The 11,753-nt window shown below is 56.3% G+C and overlaps 1 long non-coding RNA gene across 1 annotated transcript; it reads left to right on the top strand.

Annotated features, from left to right (window-relative positions):
- Positions 1–2,230: 2,230 nt before the first annotated feature.
- LOC309835135 lies at positions 2,231–8,297 on the top strand. The gene is made up of 3 exons (XR_014297940.1): positions 2,231–2,317; positions 6,835–6,931; positions 8,070–8,297. It is a non-coding gene; the product is annotated as an uncharacterized lncRNA (long non-coding RNA).
- Positions 8,298–11,753: the final 3,456 nt, after the last annotated feature.

Raw genomic sequence — 11,753 nt, 5'->3', positions numbered from 1 at the left:
GCCCACGTTCTGTCCTCCCTCCTGAGGCCCAGCAGGTGCCCATGTGAGAGTTGAGCGGGGGCGCCGACTCTGGGGAGCCCCGGGGGGCAGCAGAGGGGCCTTGAGTCAGCTGGTGATCAAGGTCAATAAATCCGACATTTCCTGAGCACCCTCTGAGCCAGGCCCTATGCTGGGCCCCTGGGACTGGAGGTCAAAGGCGGGTTGCTGCCCTCAGTGAGCTCATAATTAGTCTAACTGTGGAGGGAGACAGAGGACCAGGCCACTACAGCATGGTGCGTTCATCCCAGAGGAGATGGCCAACTCACTGAAGCTGGTCGGGGAAGCTTCCGGAGGAGGTGACCCACTGTGCCGGCCGGAAGGACAAGCGGAGTTACTAAGGGTAAGCAGAAGAAAAAGGCGATCTCAGGGAAAGCGGCTTCCTGGTCTATAAAATGAATAACAGAACCCATCTCAAAGGGTGTTGTGTTTTACAAGAAGGAAGGGGAAAATTCTTTGAAACTGGGGATCACAGGACACATGCGAGGAAATATTCTTTAGGCCCTTATAGGGGTCTAGGGGTCTAGACCTACAGGGGTCAGACCCCCTGTAGGGGTCTGAGGTCCCCAGGTTTCTCCATTAGACCGACCCCAGGCCTGAGTCCCTGGGTACTCCCAGCACCCACATTGCCATGGCTCACACCACTGTCCACCCGAGGGTCCATGCCCTGCAGGAGTCCCCTAGGTCACCAGGCCCACCCCGGACCCACACTGGGTACTGGGCAAAAGACAACGTCCACCAAGCCCCCTGTCGACACACTTGTATCTGGGCCCTGAGGTCCTCGCCTAGTCCAGCACCCAGTCCTCCTGGTTCGAGGCCTTTTGCTGCTTGCTATGTTTCCATCCTTACCTTGATCATCACTCTTGACACGTAGAACCAGTTGGGACCTTGACGGCCCCTCACAGGTACGGTTAGGATCCACCACCTTCCTGCCTTGGTCTACACTGAGGGAAATGCTCCTCGTGGTTTGATTCAGACATCACCACAACAACCATCAATAGGACCACCACCCTTGATCAACATGATCACCGTCATCTCCATCCTCACCCCAGGCTCGTTTGCCTCTGTGCCCCTGCCCTGTCAGTTTCCTTTGCTTGGCGTGTTTTTCCCCTTGACACCTCCATGGGGATGACTTGACTCAAAAACCAGCCCCTACTCCCAGGAAGCGTAGCAGCCCCGAGTCTGGGTCGGGATCCCCTTCGCTGCTCCCAGGCCCTGTTCTGCTCCCTTAGATGGGGAAACTCGGCACCCCGTGGTGCCCCCGTCTTACGGCCCTTCTGTCTGCCCCCTCGATGGTGAGCTCCCTGGGGGCAGGGCTGAGCCTTCTGCAGCTCTATGTTCCTGGCGCAGAGCCTGGCTCAGAGTGGGAGCTCCAGAAATATTTGTTGAATAGATGAATGCGTGTTAAATAAACAAATGAAATGTTGCAAATCATGAATCAGAGAGCTTTTGGCAAGAAAGAAGAGGGGGACATGTCCTCTACTCCTCCAAGGAGGGGAGAAAATGGGGGATCAGACTGTGGAGGGCAGTGGGGGTGTTGCTGGGTAAAACTTCCCTGGTGGGGGAAGGCCTGACTCAGATACGCTCTGTCAGCTGAGATGCCCTCTCAGACCATTGCCTCCAGCTGGATGTTTGGGGAAGTGGGGTCAGGGGTTCAACTGCCCACCAGCCTGGCCCTCTCCTTGGAGACCCTCAGCCTGGGGGAAGCGGAGGGGGAGGAGGCAGGTCAGCCCCCCTCGCAGCCACACTCACCGTGGCCTCCACTCGACCCCTTTAAGACAGCCCAGGCGGCCTCCCTTTGCTGGTTGAAACTGTTCAGTTTTCGGACAGGACAGAGGAGGGGGGCGGGGGGGAGGTCACACCTGTTGTGGAACTTGAGAGAAGGCTTATTTATAAATGTTCAGGGCTCGGGATTCTTGCGGAGCTGATGTCCGGAGGGGAAGGTCACCAAAATGCTTGTTTATAAAAGCAACAGCAACTGGGAACACCATAAACGGGCTAAACGATGAAATTAACAAGCTACCCGAGGCGGGGCATGGCGGGGCATGGCGGGGCCTCTGCTGGCCGGGCACCACTGCTGGGCAGAGCCCCAGGCCTGCCTCCAAGCCAGGTCCCTCCCCTGCCCCAGCAGCCCTGCCCGCCCCCCAAGGTCCAGCCTCCCTCCATGACACCCCTACCCCACGCCTGCCCTTGACCCGTCCCCACGCAGGGACGCAGAGCCTGTGTGACAGCTCCTCCAGGGCACAGCCCTTGCTAAGGGCCGTTCCTTCATCACCCCAAGGTGAGCACTTCTGGGCCCCCCAAACGTGCCACGTTGGTGCCAAGTTGGGAGTGGCGGGCTGTTTGGTTTTTCTGGCTCTCTGAGGCCAGAGGCCACCCTCCAGTCTACCCCGCCCGACCCTACCTGGGGGCCCCTGGAAGTGGCAGAGGGCAGTCATTTCCCCCAGGCTCACCCCCTCCCGGGACTGTCTGTCCAATTCCCGGTTTCAGGAAAGCTGTGTTTTCCTTGGGTGACTGATGGCTGAACAGGTGGCTTCTGGGTTAGAGAGTGTCAAGTGAACAGCGGCGGGAGAAGTGGCCCTTTTATGGCTCACTTTCGCTGCCCGCCGCTTCTTGGCTGCTCAGAGCTCTCTGGCCTCCTCCCCCCGCACCCCGTGAGGGCATGTGTCAGGCTGCCCACCCATCCTAGCCCTGCAGCCCACCAGCCGGGGCCGACGACACACGGATTCCTCACCGAGGGGGCGTGGGGACAGCTGAGGGGGAGCGGAGCCCTGCCCTCCTGCACGTCATCACACACTTACACGCGTGCACAGGCCGCACGTGTGATCACAGGCACTCAGGAACAGTCCCATTAGGAGGGCACGCGTTCTCTTGGATGCAAAACATCTGCCTCCCCTACCACTCCATGTTCCATCAAACCCAGCAAGGATCGTCCAAACGACTCCGTGCCTGGCAGCGTGCTCAGACAGTACTAGACCCCACGTGCACAGGCCCAGACACGCTGGGCCCCACGCTCACTCCATCTCCCTGCCTGCCTTGCACACACACAGGCTCCCCGCTGGCCTCCTCCTCCTGCTCTTTGCCTCGGTTTCCTCAAGCGTGTGTCTCTGTCTCTGAGTGACTCCTAGTCTCTCCCTCCTTCCTCCCTGCCATCTCTCAGAGTGTGTCTGTTTCTGTTTCCCTTGTTTTCTCTTTGCTCTCTCTCTCCCTATCCTGTTCTAGATAGATCTGCCTCTTTTTGTCTCTCTCTCTCTCTCTCTCTCTCTCTCTCTCTCTCTCGTCCTCTCTCCTCTCCCTGTCCCTCCCTACTCCCTCTGGCTCTTTCTCTGGCACAGAACCCACAGCCTTCCAGCACATCCTCCGGAGTCATCATCATCAGATCTGTGTTCTCCCTCAGCCTCACTACTCAGAATTGCTTTTTTTTTCTTTTGGCCACGCCATGCGACATGCGGGATCTTAGTTCCCTGACCAGGGATCGAACCCACGGCCCATGCAGTGCAAGCACGGAGTCTTAACCACCGGACCACCAGGGAAGTCCCACTCCTCAGAATTTCTGAGAGGAGCTACACTTCAGCCTGGGCCTCGCCGTGGGCCCTGTAAGGTGGAGCGGGCAGCTCTCTGGAGTCACTGGTGTCCCCGTGGCCCACGGAGGACCCACAGGCCTCCCCCACCTGGGGAGCGGAGGCTGGCCTGGCTCAGACCCCTCTGGCCTTGGGCTAGGAGTGGGCTACTGACCTCTCGCCTCTCTTCGGTGCCGGAGTCGGGGAGGACCTGGGTGTGAGATCTGGGAGTCTTGGTACCCAGCAGACCATGGCAGTGGGGCAGGGGCTTAGGAGGGGGCACAGCCAAAGCTTCTCCATGATCATCCTTGGCCACCATAATGAGCCGCCCAGGCGTGCCCAGAACCCTGTGAAATCTGCTTAAAATACTGGGCCCTGTCTCTCCCTTCAAGGGCTGCAGCCTCCCTAGGGAAGGGATGTCAGGTCTCTGTTTAGACTCTAAGGAGGGACAGCTGAGCCACCCTGGGGATGCTTTAGCTTCAGAAGCCAGGGAGGTGAGTGGCCTCAGACACCTTGTGTGGCCTAAGGCAGTTGGAAGAGCCTGGGAGGGAACACTGGGGGCACCCAACCTGGAAAGGGTCCTCCATCCCACCCTCATACCTAGAGGGCATCCCAGCTCCTGAATCCACAGGGAAGCAGGAAAGGTCTATTCCAATGACAGAATGGGGACGGGACCCTGGGTGGTCAGGGCTTGCTCCTGAGGCCAAAGACAGAGGTAAGGTGGGCCCAAGAGACCGCTCCCCACCCCGCACGAACCCCCATCCACATACCCTTGGCCTCCCAGAGTTTTGCCTGGGCCTCATTCAATTACTCATTCATTTGGCAAATATTCATTGAGCACCTACTGTGTGTCAGGCACTGTTCCAGGTACCCTGATAGACCCACAGTCTAGAGACAGGAACAGACAAGAAGCAAGAAAACAAATACTTAGTTACAGTACATGCTGGAATAAGCTCAGGGAAGGAGGCAAGAGCATGCCACCTTGGAGATTAAAAGGCTCCTCGGAGGGGAGGTGGCAGAGGCCTCTCTGAGGAGGTGGAAGCCAGGATCCCACACTCTACCTCATCACAGACTGTGGGCAGATCCACAGTGGATTAATAGTATAAAAACTTCAGCAATAAGTTAACTTGTTGAGGACCTCGGTGTGCCAAGCCCTCTGCAATTTGCCTCTATGTATTATCCCTTTTAATATACAGAACAAGCTAGAGGCAGATACTCATAAAATAAGACTTTTAAAGATGAGGAAACTGAGGCTCAGAGAGGGTAAGTGGCTTGTTTAATGTCACACAGTTTGTGGGAGGCAGAAGCAGGATTTGTGTGACCCCCACCTCCTCCATGTCCATTCTCCCAGATTCTCCTTCTCCTTGGGAGCCATCTCTGGCCCCAGAAAAGAGCAAGTAGGTGGGGCAGGAGGAATTGGGGGAAGAAGAGTGTTCTGCACCCCCTTTCCAGGGCCTCGGTCCCCCATCAAGCCCTCTAGACTGGGACGCTCTCATCTTCTCCTCTACTGTGGACTGTGAGCCCACAGTCCCCCAGATGCTCCCAGCTGGCTCATGACTCCAGCCCCCAACCCCGCCAGGCGCCCCCCTCCCTTTCAGGCAGGCAGTCTGGGTGGAGTGAGGCCCCATCCCAGTCCCCAGTTGCCATTGTCTTCTCCAGACAACCATTAGCATATGTGCAATGCAATTACCCTTCAGCTCTCCTGGCCCTGGGCTGACGTGGAGGTCCCATCCCCAGTGATTTGGGGGAAAGGGGGGTTATTACAACTCACAAAACCTTAAATTAAGAGTGAATAAGGGAAGCGTCGCATGCCACTTCTGAAAGGCTGCCAGACGGGCTGGGGTGGGTGACGGGTGTATTATATGCCAAGCTGATGGAGGAACTTATGGATGTGGGGATGGTGGAGAGGCAGCGGCTCAGCTGGTACCCACCCATGGCACAGGCCCAGTGCCCACCCAGAGTCTTGCCTGCTGGGTATGGACCCCAACTATCCCCTATGGCTGTAGGATTTGCAAAAGGCAAAAGTGGGGCTTGATCTAGATTGTACTGGGGCGGGGGGTGTGATCAGAATCTTCCTGGGGAAGCTGAAGTAGAGCCTGAGGGTTATAGAGAAGTTAGGCAGGCGAAGTGGGAAGGGCAGTGATCCAGGCAGTGGTCTTGGCTTGGGCCAAGGTCCTGTGGTGGAGGGACCACAGCACACGGCAGGTCAAGAGCCTTTCTAGACCATGGAGATCGGAAATGGAGCTGTAGATGAGGGGGTGACCCTGCGGAAGTCGGCAGGGTCCACTCCCCGATGAGCCTTCTTGGCCAGAGTATGATTTGAGATTTGATGGTAGGCGCCCGGCGGGGAGTGTACCATGTAACCATGCTGCTTCGAGCAAGGTCTCTCCTGCCACAGTGCAGAGAACAGACTGGAGTTGGGGGGGCTTTGGAGACCCTCCAGGAGGCCGACACAGTACTCCAGGAGATAGACGGTGGCCACTTGGACTAGAGGTCCGAGGGCATTGGAGAGAAGGGAGTGCCCTGAGTGGTATTTGTGGCAGGATGGAGCAGCGGTGGTGAGGGGGGCGGTGAGCACGCTGGAGTTGGAGTGTGTGCAGCCTGGGGAGCCTGGTTGGGCAGGCCAGGTGGGGACACAGGCTGGAGGGTGGAGGGAGAGAACAGGTTTAGGTTTGAGTATAAACATCACAGCCCACCTGAGCCTCAGTTTCCTCCATCTGTAAAGCGCTGCGTGGTGCCTGGCTCCCACGCGGGAAAGTTGGGGCAGAGAGAAGTAACAGGGGTGGGAGGTATGAGGAGTACGGAAGTCACCTGGGTGGCGCCAGGTGTTCTCACTCCACTTGTCCAGGTGGAGGTGATGGAGGGGACTCAGGGTGGGCACGGGGAGGGAAGAGCCCAGAGCTGCAGGCAGGAGGCTGGGACCCCGTTCTGCTGCTCCCCCACTGTGTGTCCATGGGCTTGTCCCCTGACCCCCACGAGCTCTCCTTTCCTCCAGGGGGGCCTGCTGGCGCTGGTGCCCTTGGAAAAGGGGCAAGGCCCAAGGCCTGTTCCCAGGAAAGGGAGGGCCTCAGCCCAGGCTCAGTGGGGCTCTGGGGAAGGTTGGATTGGACCTGCCCACCCACCGGCTGGGCAGCCAGGAACCAGGCTTTCTCTGTCTCCATCAGAGCTTGGGGTTGAAGGTGGGGCTCCGGAGGTCCCCTCCCTTCCAATCCCACACCCTCTCCTGTACCTCCGGCAGGGCCCTGCGTCTCCCACGGCTCTGGGGTCCTCCCTCCTTACACACACCTCCCAGGCTGGCAATTCCACCCGGAGCCAGGAGAAGCAGCGACTTCAAGGTCAGTGGGGATGAGCTCACGGGCGGTGGAAAGATGGGGCTGAGATACCCCCATCACCCCCACGGGGACGGGGGGCAGAGAGGGCTCCCTCTGAAGCCCTGTGACCCTGGGCTGCAGGGGAGTGGCAGGGAAGCCGGAGAACTCAGCCCCTTCCCCCAGCCAGGAGCCCTGGGCCTCTGCTCGTATATCTGTCCCTGGATAATGTATATCCAGCTTATGGAAAATATTCATAATGCTCCTTACACCAAACTGGCCCCCTTCCATAGTGCGTGATCTAAAATTAAATCCATTTCAACTATACAGTAGATCGAGTCAAGCTAATATAAATGAAACATGATTAATAGGCAGAACGCTGTCCTCCTTCGCAGGGACGGGGCGGCAGGGCTGGGGGCCACTCTACCTCTCCCTCCCCACAGCCCCCGGATCCCCCAAGGCCTCCCCGCCCCCATCCTCATCCCAAACTCCCCTCCCCCTGAACCTGAAATGTGAACCAACCCTGGAATTTGCCCAAATGTTGCCAGACCATTAGAGCAAAGCGGTTAAGAGAGTGTGGTCTTTGGCGTCAGGACAGAGCCAAGCCCTTGAGCAGGTGACTCCGCCTCTCTGAGCCTCAGTTTCCTCATCTATACAATGGGATATTAACAACCCCTGCCTTGCTGGGCTGTTGTGAGTGGTCAGTGAGATGATAAGCTGGTAAAGCGCAGAAGTAGCCAGCATCCCCGTATAGCCAGCAAGCATCGTTAGGTTGCCCCCAGAGGTCTGCTCTATTGGCCCCCATGGGAGTCGGGATCTGTACGCCCCACCGGCGGGGTTCTGCCGATCCGCCGGCAGAACAAGGGCCAGCCAGAATTCCTGCCATTGCAGTGATACGCTGGGTGGGTTATTTTTAGTTCGTTGGCAAGTGACTGTTACTGACCAAATGTTCCCACCACTGGGGACAGACTCTGCTAAGAGGGCACTTGTGTGCTGAGCCCAGGGTGGGGAGGGGTGTTTGTGGCCCGTTCCCAGGGGCTCCACGTGTGTCCCCCTTGCACACACATTTGGACACAGTTTCCGTGGCCACTGGCGGAGAGCAGAAGGACCTGGGCGGAGCAGGGCAGCACGCACGCCTGGCCTTTCTCTCCTTCCTCTCACTAAGGACGCTCCTCAGCGTGGAACGAGAGGCAATGTCACCCCTGGAGAGGAGTGGAGCTCTCAGCCTGCTGGCCAGCACACCGTATCCCTCCCTCCAGGAAAGACCCGGGTTTCCACGGGCTGAGTGTGTATGCGCACGCGTGTCACGTGCATGTCTGGTCATCGCCTTCTGAGCGGTGTCCTGCTCCAGGTATGGGTGCCCTTTCCTACCTGCCTGAACCCCCACTATCCGTGTTCCTGGGTCTCTCAGACCCACACCACAACCCCCGTTGCAGGTGATCTTCTGAACTTCCTTGTGTTCCAAAGGGGAACCCCGCCTTCTGTACAAGCCCCTGAGTCCCGGGGTGTTTTCATCCATCTAGTCCTTTCTTTTTCTCCCCGAGGGGTGGGAAGCAGGCAAGCCCTACGGGGTGGGAGGGGGTGCCGCCGACTCTTCCCTTGTCATTGGCCATTTGCTGCCTGCTTCACCAGGCGTGTTTTGAGCATGTTTGCATAAAGTGGATGCAGGCTGCAATTCCGTGATGAATTCTATGAATACTAATCCGCTACTACCCTTGACCTTGGGGTCACCGAAAGATCAAAACCAAACCATTTAATATTTTCCTTTTGCAGATCAATAGAAGCATAAATTCCCCCTCAATGACAAGTATAATTTCAAACAGATCTATAGAAGGCATGCGTGCATTTCCAGCCGCAGACACTCACTGCCTGCCTGGCCTTTTGGGGAGCAGACGAGGAGTTTCTTGCCTTTTCTACCGTTGAATTTCTTTTTGCCTTTTTTTATGGCTCTGAAATGCTATTTTCAGCAGCTGCTGTCATATAAATATCTCTTGTTTTTCTTCTCCTCTTTCCCTCCTGGTGAAAAGGGCAGGGGACCTATTGAAAATTCCGCTTTATCTCTTTCAGTCGGGTTCAAGTACAGGTCGAATAATCGATCCCTCCTCCTTTTCTTTTTTAAGTTTCCTGTCGTTCTTTTGGCCGGATCAGCAGCGGAGAGAAATCAGGAGGGCAGCTCTCTTATGCAGAATCTCTCAGAGGTCTATATTGCTGGGTTTGTGTGCGAGTTTGCGCGTGCACATGTGCGAGCTGCCCCTGGGTGTGTGTGTGCGGGGGGTGAGTGTATGAGTGTGTGTGTGTGTGTGTGTGTGTGTGTGTGTGTGTGTGTGTGTGTGTGTATATACCTTTGTGTACATGACCATAAAAGCTCATGCTAGTTCAAACTCTCACCCAGAACTTGAGGAGGGAGGAAATAGAAAATCATCAAAGAGAAAATGTGGAGGACTGGAGCGGGCATTGTTAACCCCTGCAGCTCCCAGGCAGAGCCAGGTCGGGCCTGGGAATGTCTCCCAGCTGGCTTGCCACGCGTGCACCTCGTGAAAAAGAGCTTCTGAGTCTTTATGAATACAACTCCGAGAAGGGGGAAAAGATGCAAAAAGAAGACAGGGCAAAAACCAAACCAAACCGAAACAAAACTGGAGGCGGAGGGGAAAAAAGCAAAAGAAAAAAGGGAATTAAACCATTAATCTGCCCAGATTTTCCACTTCACAGAGTAATCAGTTTGGAAGTGACTGAGATAAAGTGGAAGCCACGACTGCCATCACCTCCTCCCTCCAGTCCACGTTTCTTATTTACAGAAAAATAGGGAGCCAGGAAGGCAGCCTCCCTGCCCCCCCGACAAAGGCCCCCAGTGTCCCGCTCCAGAGAGGGATGAGGACCCCAGCCCTCAGTCGCAGCTGCCCGGTGCTGTGACACCTGGGCAACGGCCGCCCTGAGCTGGAGGTGCAAAGCCAAGATGATTTAATTTATAGAAAGGACAAGGATGTCGTGTAGCAGATTTAATCATCGGAGAGTTTAAAAAAAAATAAGGACCGGGCTAATGTCGTAATTTACATTTCAGGATAATAAAGAGAGAAAGACAGAAAAGGAAGGGCCCATAAGCCTGCAAGAGGCAGTCAGGAGGGGAGGCCAACCAGGGGGCTGAGGGAGCCCAATAGATTTGCCTGAAACACCAATAAATTTAAAAACAAACCCAGAAAGCTAAAGACAGCCCCTGGAAAGTGCTGGGAAAATGGACCATCGATTTTAGAGTTGATCTGCATTTTGTATTTTAATAATGCTCTTTCTGTCTTTCCTTTTCTCTCTCTCCCTCTCTCCCTCTCTCGCTCTCTCTCTCTTTTGCAAAATATAAAAGCTGATCTGATAAATATTAATTTGAACCATCATAATGTATTTGAAAATTCCAGCTAAAATGTCACCACATGGAACATTAATGTAATATTTCAAGGCCCTGAGAGCAATACTCATATTGATTGCATTTATTTCACTCTAGGGAGGAGAGATAATTCTTCAATGTGGGACACATCTGGGAGCCAAGGAGGCAGGGGCTGAGGGGAGAAACGCGAAATTATATATGGTCATAAAAAATACAAAACAGAAGATCCTCCCCAAAACTCTCCCCTCTCCCGTGGCGCCCCACACCCTAACTTGGCTTTTTAATTTCTCAGCGTGGCGTGGGGCACGGAAGGCAGGAGCTCGTGTGCCTCTGGGGCCGGGGTTGCCAAGATTCAGCCTCCTCTCCCTGGGCCTCACCACGTGGGCCCTGTCTCCAGGCATTGGCTGCCTCCCAACATGGGGCATCGGGGCCCAGCTGGGGATGGACAGACAGATAGAGGGACTGGCCCAGCTGGGGGCCCCCCAGAGCTGTGGGGTGAAAGTCTGTGAATGCACAAGGGCTATGGGGTCCTGTGGAGGGGGGGAGAGAAAGAGGAGAGGAGAGGAGGTCAAAGGAGGGAGACAGACAGAAAGGCAAGAAAGAAGAGAAGAAAGATACCAAAACAGAGAAAGAGGAAAGAGGGAAGGAGGGAGACAGAGAGGTGTGAGTGAGAAAGCAGGGAGAGGGGGGAGAGGAAGGGAGGAAAGGAGGGGAAGAGTGAGTGGGGAGGGGAGGGGGCGAAGGGAGGCGGAGGGGGGCGCCGACCGACTGGAGTCCCAGTTCCTCTCACTGTCATTAAGGATATTGATGTGCTCAGGCGTCAACCAGTCTTTGCACAAGTGAAAGGAAATCCGATGCTGGTGATGACCCGGAGCCCACGCCCTCCATGCCCCCTGCCGGCCTGGAGCAGAGACCTGGGAGGCCCGGGGGGGAGGGGTGTGGAGTGGCGAGACCCCCATACAGGGCTGAGATGCCAAGGCTCCGTGACTCTAAGCTTCCCCAGCCCGGGGCCCGCGCCGGGGTAGGGAGGGCACCCCTGGCACCCGCTTCTTTCAACACCCATGCCCACGGCTCCAGGGCTGGCTGCCTGGCCCCCTGCCTCCCCCTGGCCTGGTACCTGCCTCCCAGATGCAGGCTGAGCAGGGGTGACCCCCTGACTGAGCCCTCAGCCGGAACTGGAGCCTCACCTTCCTCCTTGCTTCTTGGAGTGTGTGTGGGGTTGACCCTTATAGCACCCCTAGAAGGCCAGGGGCGGGGCAAGGAGAGGCCCCGGAGGCCCAGTGACTGGCCAAGGTCAGGCGCATCCTTGCCATTCTTCAGATCTCTGCACAAATGTCACCTTCTCACAGAAGCCCTCCCTGGCCACCTAGACAGCCACTGACACACACTCCCTATCACGCCTGCGTGTTTTAAGCAGAGCACTTGTCAGTAACTGGGATTATCTTAATTTGCGTTTACGTGCTTTTTATCTCTCTT

This window comes from Grampus griseus, assembly GCF_964374135.1.
Source record: "Grampus griseus genome assembly, chromosome: 1".
In the NCBI taxonomy this organism is placed as follows: Eukaryota; Metazoa; Chordata; class Mammalia; order Artiodactyla; family Delphinidae; genus Grampus; species Grampus griseus.
This window is presented reverse-complemented; position numbering and strand designations above follow the sequence as displayed.